Raw genomic sequence first — 11,145 nt, 5'->3', positions numbered from 1 at the left:
TAAACACCTATAAGTAACCAAGTTACTGGTAGCAGCGTTCTTGTTCCTACTTCATCTATCCTGCTGCAACTGATTGCTTTCTGGAAGTCTGCATATGCTCTGCTGGGTCTGGCTAAGGTCCTGCAACAGGTCAAAGTTGCGAAACACCAATATTATATTCATTACAATACATATTATCTCTTAAGGAAGTTAGAATATTAAGAAAAAAGAAAACAAAGAATTCCCCAGCTCTGCGCCCCCCCCCCCCCGATTTTCCTCATCTTCCCCTTCTGGTTTGTTACATTGATTGCTGTATTCTGCATGTATACATACTATTCCTTGTTGTTACATTGTCGTCCTCCATTTTTTAAATCAATAAAATTGTGAAAGTTTATTCAAATACTGCCAATGAGTCCATTTCTTTTTGTTGTTTCTGCAAATAATTTGTAAAAGGTTCCCATTCCTTTTTGAAGTCACTATTGTCTCTTTCATGTAATTTGTTTGTTAACTTTGCTAATTCTGCATAGTTCAACAGTTTTTCTTGCCATTTTTCTTTCATTGGTATTTCTCCAGATTTCCAATTCTGAGCTATTAGGATTCTTGCCGCAGTTGTCGCATACATGAATAATTTACATTTCCCTTTTGGTAGATCTTGACCTAAAATACCTATTAAAAAGGCTTCTGGTTTTTTTTTACAATTGTCATTTTAAACATTTCATTATATATCATTTCCCTTTTTAAAATAATTCTGCATTCCCAGCACATATGATAAAAAGTACCCTCCTTTTCTTTACATCTCCAACATTTATTTGATTCTGTTTTATACATTTTTGCCATTTTAACTGGTGTTATATTGCATCTATACATCATCTTCATGTAATTCTCTTTCAACAATATGCAATATGTGAATTTCAGATTCACTTTCCAAAGTTTTTCCCAATCTTCAAATTGCATATTATGCCCAACATCTTGTGCCTATTTAATCATTACCGATTTGACTTCTTCATCCTTAGTTTCCCATTCTAATAATAAATTATACGCTTTTTTAATAATTTGGAATTTTCCTCTATGATTTCTTTTTGAAATCTGGAAATTGTATAACTAAATCCTTTCTTATTGTCTTCCTTGAAAATCTCATTTAATTGTCTGTGATGAAGCGAGGTTTGGACGTATTCCTTTAAGTCTTCATATTCTTTTAATTTTAGCTTCCCTTCTTGTTCTATTAATAAATCTCTATATGTCGGCCAAATTCCCCTCTTGTTTATCAATTTAAGTGATGATGCTTCTATGGGTGATAGCCACCATGGTGTTTTGGATTCTAATAAATCTTTATATTTTTCCCATACCTTCATTAATGATTTCCTTATACACACACTACACTTGATCTTAGCCAAAAGGCCGAGAAGCAATCATCGTTCCCATATTCAAGAAAGGCTGTAAACTTGATCCAGCCAATTACAGACCAATCAGTCTCTTAAGCATCATTAGCAAACTTTATGCAACTCACTTACGTGAAAAGTTTGCGGACTGGCTGGAACAGGAGCACATCCTAAAGGAAGCCCAGGCTGGTTTCAGGGCACATAGATCAACTCTAGACCAAGGACTGGTATTGCAACATCTAGTGGAGAAATACACCTCAAAGAAAGGAGGCTCTCTCTATGTAGCCTTTATAGATTTCAAATCAGCTTTCGATTTGATACCCCGGCACAGACTTTGGGAAAAATTAAATGCCACAAACATCGATAGACGTCTTTTGCTTCTTATCCGTAGACTACATGAAAATACTCGGATCCGTGTTAGATGCGACCGTTATGGGAACCTATCAAAGGAAATCCAAAGTTTCCATGGTGTCAAGCAAGGCTGTGTTCTTGCCCCTATTCTATTTAACTACTATATAAACTCCTTAGTCGGAAAGATGGAGGAAGCAAGTACTCATTCCCCAAACTTAAACAATACACCAATCCCAGTCCTTTTGTACGCAGATGATGCGGCACTTATTTCCTTCTCTTGTGTGGGTCTAAGAAAACTTTTACGAGCTCTTACAGAGTATTGCGAAGCTGAACACCTAATAATAAATTACACTAAATCAAAAATTATGGTGTTCTCCAAGAGAAAACTCCGACATAAATGGAAAATTAATAACCAACCTATTGAGCAAGTAACATCTTTTAGATATCTTGGAATAATTTTCGATGAGAAGGGATCTTGGTGCCATCAGATTAAGAATTCCATTGTAAATGCGCAAAGATCTTTCAGAGCTATCATAAGATTCTTTTACAGAAAAGGAGGTCAATATGTTCCTGCTGCCTCCCAGGTCTTTGTTGCAAAAATACTTCCACAATTGATGTATGGCACCCAGATATTTAATTCTCAAAAACTCAAGTCCCTGGAATCTGTACAAACTAAATTTTACCGCTCCCTACTAGGGTTACCTACCTGTGTCTCCAACACTGCCATTAGGCTGGAGGTAGGTCAACTCCCTATTAATGCCAGGATATGGATCCTGAAGATTCACTTCTGGCTAAAACTCATATTTTCCCCAGTGGGAGTGGCTCCATTGACTCTACTAGACCCGTTCCAGTCTAAATGGAGATTGTCGCTTTATGAAAAATTGAAGGGCCTGGGGCTTTCCCCACAAGAACTTATAGCCTCAGGTTTTGAAAAGGCTAAAATGATGGTGAGCCAGCGAATAGGAGATGTAGAGCTTCAGGACCATATGAGCAAGATAGATAAATACCCAGCTATCCAAGATTATGGAAAAGGGTTTAATCTAACCCCATATTTGCTGGATCTACAAATCGCAAAATATAGGCGGGCGTTTACCCTTACCAGATTTGATGTACTGCCATCTGCCTTACTAAAGGGCAGATACGAGGGCACACCCTATGCTGAACGAGTTTGCCCATGTGGTCTGAAGGAGGTGGAAACGGCTTCACATGTGTTGTTACACTGCGACCTTTACGGGGATATCAGGTCACTGTTTATCTCCCCTATCGTTCAGAAATTTCCAGGTCGATCTGAATCTCAGCGGCTGAAAATCCTACTAGGAGATAAAAACCCAGAAGTAACACTGAAAGTGGCCAAGTTTTCTGCGGCCGCGATCAAGCGGAGGGCATTAGTTGTAAAAAAGTAAAAGATCTGACCCCTGGACAAGCCCCCCCCCCTTTTTTTAAGTCTATACATATACTGTAGTGCATATATGAGTATATATGTGTGGGTGTGTGTGCATATGTGTATTGTTTTTATGTATAATTTTACAACTTTTAATTGACACCATCATTCCCTCGTAAACTACTGTTGCCTTTTATGTTTTTTCTTTTCTTCTGGTCTATGACCGTAATAAATTTATTCATTCATTCATTCTTATTAATATGATTATAAAATCCTTTGTTTACTTTACCTTTCCCATACCACAAACATGCATGCCAGCCAAATCTATTATCATGCTCCTCCAATTCTGTTGTCTCTTTTTCTAATTTGATCCAGTCCTGAATCCAAGTAAGACATGCTGCTTCATAATAGAGTTTAAAGTCCGGAAGAGAGAGGCCTCCTCTTTCTTTTGTATCTGTAAGTATTTTATGTTTAATCCTTGGCCTCCCCGCCCCGATAAAATTTGAGATGTCTTTTTGCCATTTTTTGAAACAAATGCTGTTACATATTATTGGTATTGTTTGAAAGAAGAACAACATTTTTGGCAATGCATTCATTTTAATTGCTGCAATTCTTCCTAACAGGGATAGGTTCATTCTACTCCAGATTTCTAAATTTCTTTTTATCTCATTCCAATTTTTTTCATAATTAATTTTGTAAATATTAAGATTTTTGGATGTTAGCCGTATTCCTAAATATTTCACTTTTTGTGGATTTCTATATCTATAGATTGAGATAATTCTTTCTTTTCTAATTCTTTTAAGTTTTCAAGTAATAATTTGGTCTTATTTTTGTTTAATTTAAATCCTGCCACCTGCCCAAATTCTTGAATTTTTTCTATTACTTTAGGAAAAGACTTTTTTGTTCTTCTACTGTGATTACTAAATCATCTGCAAATACTTTCAGTTCAAATTCATTTTTACTTGTTTTTATTCCTACGATTTCTTTATCAGCTCTAATATTTCTTAATAATACCTCCAGGACCAGAATGAACAAGAGCGATGATAGCGGACAACCTAGTTTTGTTCCTTTCTGTATTTTACATTGATTGGTTATCACCTGGTTTACAGTTAATTTAGCATTTTGTTCTGAATAGATAGCTTGGACCCCCCTTATAAATTTTCCTCCAAAATTTGCTTCCTCTAGAGATTTTTTTTAAGAAGTCCCATGAGACATTATCAAATGCTTTTTCCGCATCTATAAACATCAAGGCAGTTTGTTTTTCATTTCTTACTTCAAGGTATTCTATTATGTTTAAAATATTCTTAATGTTGTCTTTCATTTGTCTGCCTCATAAAAATCCTGCTTGGTCTTGATGGATATATAATTCGAGGATTTTTTTCATTCAGTTAGCTAAAATATGTGCAAATAATTTGTAATCATTATTTAATAATGAAATAGGTCTGTATTTTTTTACTGAGGTTAAATCCGCATCTTGTTTTGGAATTAATGTTATATATGCTTCTTTCCATGCCTCTCGGATTTTGCATCATTCTAAAATCTCATTCATCATATCTTTTTTGGGGGGGGGTCACCAGCGGTTCACTTTTTTTTTGTAGTATTTTGCTGTTAGCCCATCTGGTCCTGGTGATTTACCTGTTTTTGCTTCATTTATCGCTTCTAAAACTTCTTGTACTGTTATTTGATCATTTAATAATCTGAGTTTTTCATCTTTTATCTTTGGTAGGCTGCTATTTTTTATATATTCATCTATCATTCTCTTATTCTCACATCCTTTCTTGAACAGGTCTGTAAAATATTTTACAAAGGCTTCTCTTATTTCCTTGGTTTATCTACTAATTTCCCATTTAATTTAATTTTATTTATGTAATTTTTTTGTTCACTTCTCTTCATTTGCCATGCCAACAGCTTTCCCGGCTTGTTGGCATGTTCAAAATATTTCTGTTTCATTCTCTAAATTTTCCACCCTATTTCATCATTAGTTGTAATGGTTGGGTCTCTCCCACAGAAGCGAGACAACTCCGGGTGCAATTAAATCAGGTTTATTGCTCAAAACACACAAATCACTCTGGAGCTCAGTCACTCAGTATCTGCTTCCAAATTAGCTGTTGCCGAGTCTGAGTTCCGCCCCTTCCTCTTCCCACATTTAAAGCCCCCCTTTGCTTCCTTTCCTGTTCATGCCTCTCATTAATTCTTGCTCACCAGCGCATCATGGGATGGGCTATTTCTGGTGGCCCTCCCTCTGATTCCGAGCCTAAACTGTCAATCTGTGTCTTCCCCCTTGAACTCCCCCCTTCCTTCTCCATGTTCTCGGAGCTCAGGCTTCTACTGCAACTAGGCTGCTCCTCCCTCGTTCCACATTCCTGCCTAATTATCTCCTCCTGTCTCTCCACACTCTTCCCCTCTGTCAGCAATGGGACACAGCTGTAGTAATCATTGAATATTGTGTTTGTAATAATTTAATTGCTTGTTTAACTGATTCTTTATTTGGTTTTTTAACTAACTCTTTTTCTTTCTCTAATATTGCACCCAAAATTTCATTTTTCCTTTTTTCTCTAATCTTTCTTTTAGTTGAATTTTGTTGGACAAACAGTCCCCACATTACTGCTTTACTGGCATCCCACACTACTTGCTGCTTAACTTCAGTATTAAGGTTCAAATCAAAATAGTTTCCTAAAACTGTCAGGACGGCACGTTCCTCTCTTCACAAACAATCACCTCCGGAGACTTCTGGCGCTTTAATGGTCTTTATTTACAATGGTCATCAAGAGTTCATTATCATTCATCAGAGTCATGCAGTTCAGATACCAGTAGAGGCCTCCGCTTACACCACCAACACCACATAAAATGCGGGAAATTGTAGCCCTGCCTTTCAAGTTTTCTCTTGTCCATGCGCCTCGCAAGAGCAGTCATAAATCTCTTCCCAGTTTCTGATCCAGAACTTAACCCTTGCTGTCCCTGTGGAGCTGATGGCTCGCTTGCTGCCTCTTCCTGTCCCTCTATGCCTAAAGACACTGCCCTTCCTTCGCTAGCTCCTCCAGCTCCCTCCCCCTCAGGCACAGCGTCCTCTTCTTCTACCCTGAAGTTCTCTCCCACATCCAGGGAACTCCAACGTACTGACTCAGCCCTGACATCACCCCCCTCTCTAAGCCCCTCCCCATCCCCTTCACTAGCACTGTCTTCGGAGGGGCCAAAACCTACAAACTCTTCCTCCTCTTTGTCAGTTTCACTAAATACTGTATCTCCCTTACCAGCCAATCCTGGGGTTTTGGTTTATGGGGATATCGCTTGTGAAATTCCCTCTGCAAATCTGGCGCATGGATGTTTTCTACTGGTTCCCAAGAATTCTCGGAGGAGTCAAAACCTTTCCAAGCAACTAAGTACTGCACCCCCCCCCCCCCGTGCCTCCTGGAATCTAGGATCCCTTCCACCTTGAATTCCTCCTGGTCTTCCACTATTACCGGAGGGGGCGGTGCTTCCTTTGCTCTCTGATATCTATGAGCCAGCACAAACACTGACAACAGAGACCTATGAAAAACAGGATGTATCCTCATGGTCTCTGGCAACCTGAGTCTGAAAGTCATGGGATTAATCTGCGCCGTTATTTCAAAAGGTCCCAACCTTCTCGGTTCTAGCTTCCTGCACCTCCCTTTGAGTGGTAGGCCCTTTGAAGACAACCAAACCTTACTCCCTATTCTAATTGCCTCCCCCACTTGTCTATGCCTGCCTGCAGCTTTTTTATAGGCTGCCTTCGATACTTCTAAGTCTTCTTTGAATATCTCATGCCAACACCTCAATTCCTCTACCATTTGGCTCAGCTGCCAGCACCAATAACTCTTCTTCTTAGCCCAGAAATGTTCTGGGGTGCAAACCATAGTTTGCCACGAAAGGTGCCCACCTAGTGGATGCGTGTACCGTGAACTCTACCAAACTTAACCTTTTTGCCCAATCATCTTGCTGGTAGCCTGTGTAACACCTCAGATACTGCTTTAATGTGCCTTTCGTTCGCTTCGCCTCCCCATTGGTTTGAGGGTGTCTAGCGGAGGTGAGGCTTACTTCCACATCTAACAATTGCATTAACCTTCTCCAAAATTGTGAAGTAAACTATGTTCCTCTATCGGATATTACCCTCGAAGGCATCCCATTTCCACTTGTCTCCCTCTCTGATCCTTATTAGGTTATATGCCCCACGGAGGTCGAGCTTAGTGAAGATTTTCGCCGACCTTACTCTCTCCAGAAGGTCATCTATATGGCGCAAGGGGTACGCCCTCGGTTTTGTTTGGGAATTGAGCAGTCTGTAATCACAAACCAGGTGATGGTCCTCACTTCCTTTCTTTTTTACAAAGAAAACTGGGTAACCTCCCAAGGCAGTTGATTCCCTGATGAAACCCCTCTCCATATTCTTTTGAAGGAACTCTTTTAGGGCTTGAGACTCTGCCTCTGACATGGAGTATATTTTACCAGGGGGTAATTGAGCTCCGGGGGTCAGGTTTACCTGGCAATCATAAGACCTGTGAGGGGGTAACTTGTCAGCCTTTTTCTCACAAAAGACATCTTTATAGGCTGCATACTGTGGGGGTATTAAACTCTCATAACCCGTGAGCCTCCCCTCCACTGCTACCCCCCACTGCTACCCCCATCATTTGCACTGATGTCGCCTCTCCCTTCCCAAACAATGCTTCATACAATAGGAAGAGCCAAGGACCAAGGACCTTTGCCCCCAAGCAATCACCGGGTCATGTTTGGTGAGCCAGCTCACGCCCAGCACCACGGAGTGCCCAGCCATTTTAGTCACATGGAAGGCCCTTGTCTGGGAGTGATGCGCCACCTCCACTCTCGTCAGTGGTGTCTTGTAGGCCACTTCTCCTGCCAACAGTGGTCTGCTGTTGATCGTCTTCGCACCCAATGGGACACACAGGGCAGTAGGGCTAGCCTGTGCTCCCGCACCAAGTCTGTGTCTGTAAAATCGGCTGAAGCTCTCGATTCCAGCAGGGAGTCAACTTCCACCCAACGGCCGTTTGGGAGTTGTAGTTTCACCTTCACCATGATTCCTGTGTCAGAGGGGGATTTTCCACTGGTGGCAGATGACAGAAGACTGTGACACCATGAGACTGGTGTAAAACCAAATTAAATAAAGACTTTATTTCAAAACAACAAACAGAAACGCTTGTGGGTGTTTTTCCCGCAGGCAAGGTTCAAACTGCAGCTTTTCTCCTTTTGTAGCCATGGCCAGCTGCAACCAATTAGCCCAGAGCTCACAAAAACTGTTCTTAAAGGTACAAACATGTTTCTGTGCAGAATGTCTCCCAACATCCTGGCACTGGTGCGTATGCTTGAGATCCCTTTACTGCTTCTCCACCCAGCTGCTGGCCCTCACTTCCAGCCGGGGGTGCTTGTTTCCCTGCTGCATTTCCTTTGGTTCCGCTTCTCCTCCCATGTCTGCACCCGACAGTGACTCCCAGCCCTTAAGACTTTGACACTGCCGTGCAATATGACCCGGTTTCCCACAGATGAAGCAGTGCCTCATTTCTCTCCAACGCCTCTTGGTTCCTTTCCCGGGGGCAGCTGTGGAACCAGGAAGGGCCTTCGCTGCACCTATTTCCATCGGCACCCCTTCTTCTTTGCTAGGTGCACCGCCAGCTCTACGCTCAGGAATGTCTGGAATGCTGTTTTCGCACCAACGCCGCCTGTCCTGTTCCTTATGCTCCCCTGCTCTCCGTTCTTGTCTTAAACCCAACAGAAGACAGGCTTTAATCAGGGCGTCAAAGGATTCGGGCTCCGGCATCTTGGCCAACTGGTCTAGTATTTCACTGTTCAGTCCTTCCCTAAACAGGGCTGCCACTGGCGCAGAGTTCAGATCCCATTTCAGCCGCTGCACCAGTAAGCTGAACAAAGACCAGTAAACCCCCACAGTGTCCTTCCCTTGTTTCAGGCGCAGCAACTGTTGGGCCGTGGCCACTTCATGTGCAGGATCCAGAAAGATCGAGTCCAAAACCTGCATGAAGGACTTGAGATTTCCCAGTGCCGCATCACGGCTCGCCATAAGGGGCACCACACAATCTTTTGCCCTCCCATCCAAAAAACTTATAATATACACAATTCTCTCCCGGTCTGATTTAAATTCCATGGTTCTCAGTTCCAGGAGATATAAAATCTCAGTCTTAAAAGACAAATATTCTGAGCTATTGCCCGTGAATCTGCATGGGTGGGCTACTACTGGCTTACTTGCCTTCTCCGTCCACTCCGCTTGAAAAAGCACCCATTGTTCTGTCAAGGCTGCTGTCAGGACATCCACCTGGCTCTTTAGCTGGAGGTTCTGTTGCCATAAATCTTGGAGCGTGAGCTGGACCACCACAGGTGGTTCGCCTCCGCTGACTGCTCCTTGATCTTGCATGCTTCCTCCTGCTTTTCCTCACCGTGAAGAGAGAGGTCTATACTGTCAGGGTGGTGCATTCCTCTCTTCACAAACAATCACCTCCAGAGACTTCTGGCACTTTAATGGTCTTTATTTACAATATTTACAATGGTCATCAAGAGTTCATTGTCATTCATCGGAGTCACTCAGTTCAGAGGCCTCGACTTACGCCGCCAACTGTTAAAACTCTGAAGCCTGTGAGCACTTTCTGAAGTCCTTTTGCATGAAACTAGGACCAGTCTCTTCACCTCTAAACTTCTTCAATGATACACAACTTAGCAGAGTAGTGCAGCTTTTCCTAGGCAACAATCGAGACTGCTCAGTCAGGATGACAATCAGGAACAAAGCTGACAACTAGTAACTTGATTTTGTAGTTTATTATATACGGCAGTAAACTCACAAGCTATATACAATTTACTATATACAGACACGAACTTCATCACTTGCCAAGCTCTTCAGATTACTCCTAACTAGCCAAACAATGTCATAGGTCATGCTGCCTATATGAGAGACCTCAGCCAATCACAGAGCTGTTACTAGGTCCTCTTATCTCCAGGCAAATTTCTCCCATGCTCTGTCTCCCTAGCCTGTAGTCAAAACACTAATTGCTCACTTTCCAAGCTGCACGTAGACTATGAACTCCAACACCAACACCTCATAAAATGTGGGAATTTATTGCCGCACCTTTCAAGTTTCCACTTGTCCACTCACCTCGCGAGAGCAGTCGTAAATCTCTTGCCAATCTCTGATCCAGAACTTAACCTTTGCTGTCCCTGTGGAGCTGCTGGCTCACTTGCTGCCTCTTCCTGTCCCTCTACACCTAAAGACACTGCCCTTCCTTTGCTAGCTCCTCCCACTCAGGCACACCGTCCTCTTCTTCTACCCTGAAGTTCTCTTTTTTAAAAAAAATAATATTTATTACTTTTCCAACAATTTAAACACTACAAAAAAGGAAAAAACACACAATACAATACAATACCAAAACACTACATAACACTTAACACATTAAATTAACAAAACAAAGCAAAAAACGCATCTGTCAGGGGCTCAGGAGCAGAGGCACAGGAAAGGGAAGAAATAGAGAGCGAGGGGGAGGAATCCGAAGGAAATGTTAGCGATGACAGCGGTCCGAGGTCTCTGAGTCTTTCCAGCGAATCGGAGGATTCACAGAAAGGGGCTCCCATGGTCAGAGCAAGGGGGGTGCCGAGGGGGACACCCCAGGAAAAGGGGGCCAGAGGGGACTCAGAGAGCAGCAGTTGGAAATCAGGACCAGCTTCCCCACCAGAGCGCAGTAGGGGGGAGGAGTCCCAGGCATCGGGAGCAGGCGGCTCACCGCCAGCGGGAGGACATGAGTCAGGATTGGCCACGCCTCCATCGGGGAGCGAGGAAACGGTCAAGAGGAAGGTTGGAGGCTGGGCGCGCGCGCCAAGTTCAAATGTACAGGAGGGCGGCGCAGTTGGCAGCCCGGATAGGGAGCCAGGTCCCAAAGCCCGCCGAAAAGAGGGGGAGGAGTCAGGGGGGTCAGCGTCAGAAGAGTCCAGAAAGGAGGAGACCCCGGGGGGCAGAAGGACCCAGAGGAGAAAGGAGAGACGGAAAAGGTGGAGTAAGATTAGAGCCTTAAGTTGGTGTACAGGGGGTGG

At 42.7% G+C, this 11,145-nt stretch overlaps 1 pseudogene; it reads right to left on the bottom strand.

The window, feature by feature from the left end:
- Positions 1-1,248: 1,248 nt before the first annotated feature.
- LOC144326476 (U2 spliceosomal RNA) lies at positions 1,249-1,389 on the bottom strand (annotated as a pseudogene).
- Between the last annotated feature and the right edge of the window lie 9,756 nt (positions 1,390-11,145).

This window comes from Podarcis muralis, chromosome W, assembly GCF_964188315.1.
Source record: "Podarcis muralis chromosome W, rPodMur119.hap1.1, whole genome shotgun sequence".
NCBI classification, from domain to species: domain Eukaryota; kingdom Metazoa; phylum Chordata; class Lepidosauria; order Squamata; family Lacertidae; genus Podarcis; species Podarcis muralis.
The sequence above is the reverse complement of the archived record's forward strand: the minus strand, read 5'-3'. Positions and strand labels throughout refer to the sequence as shown.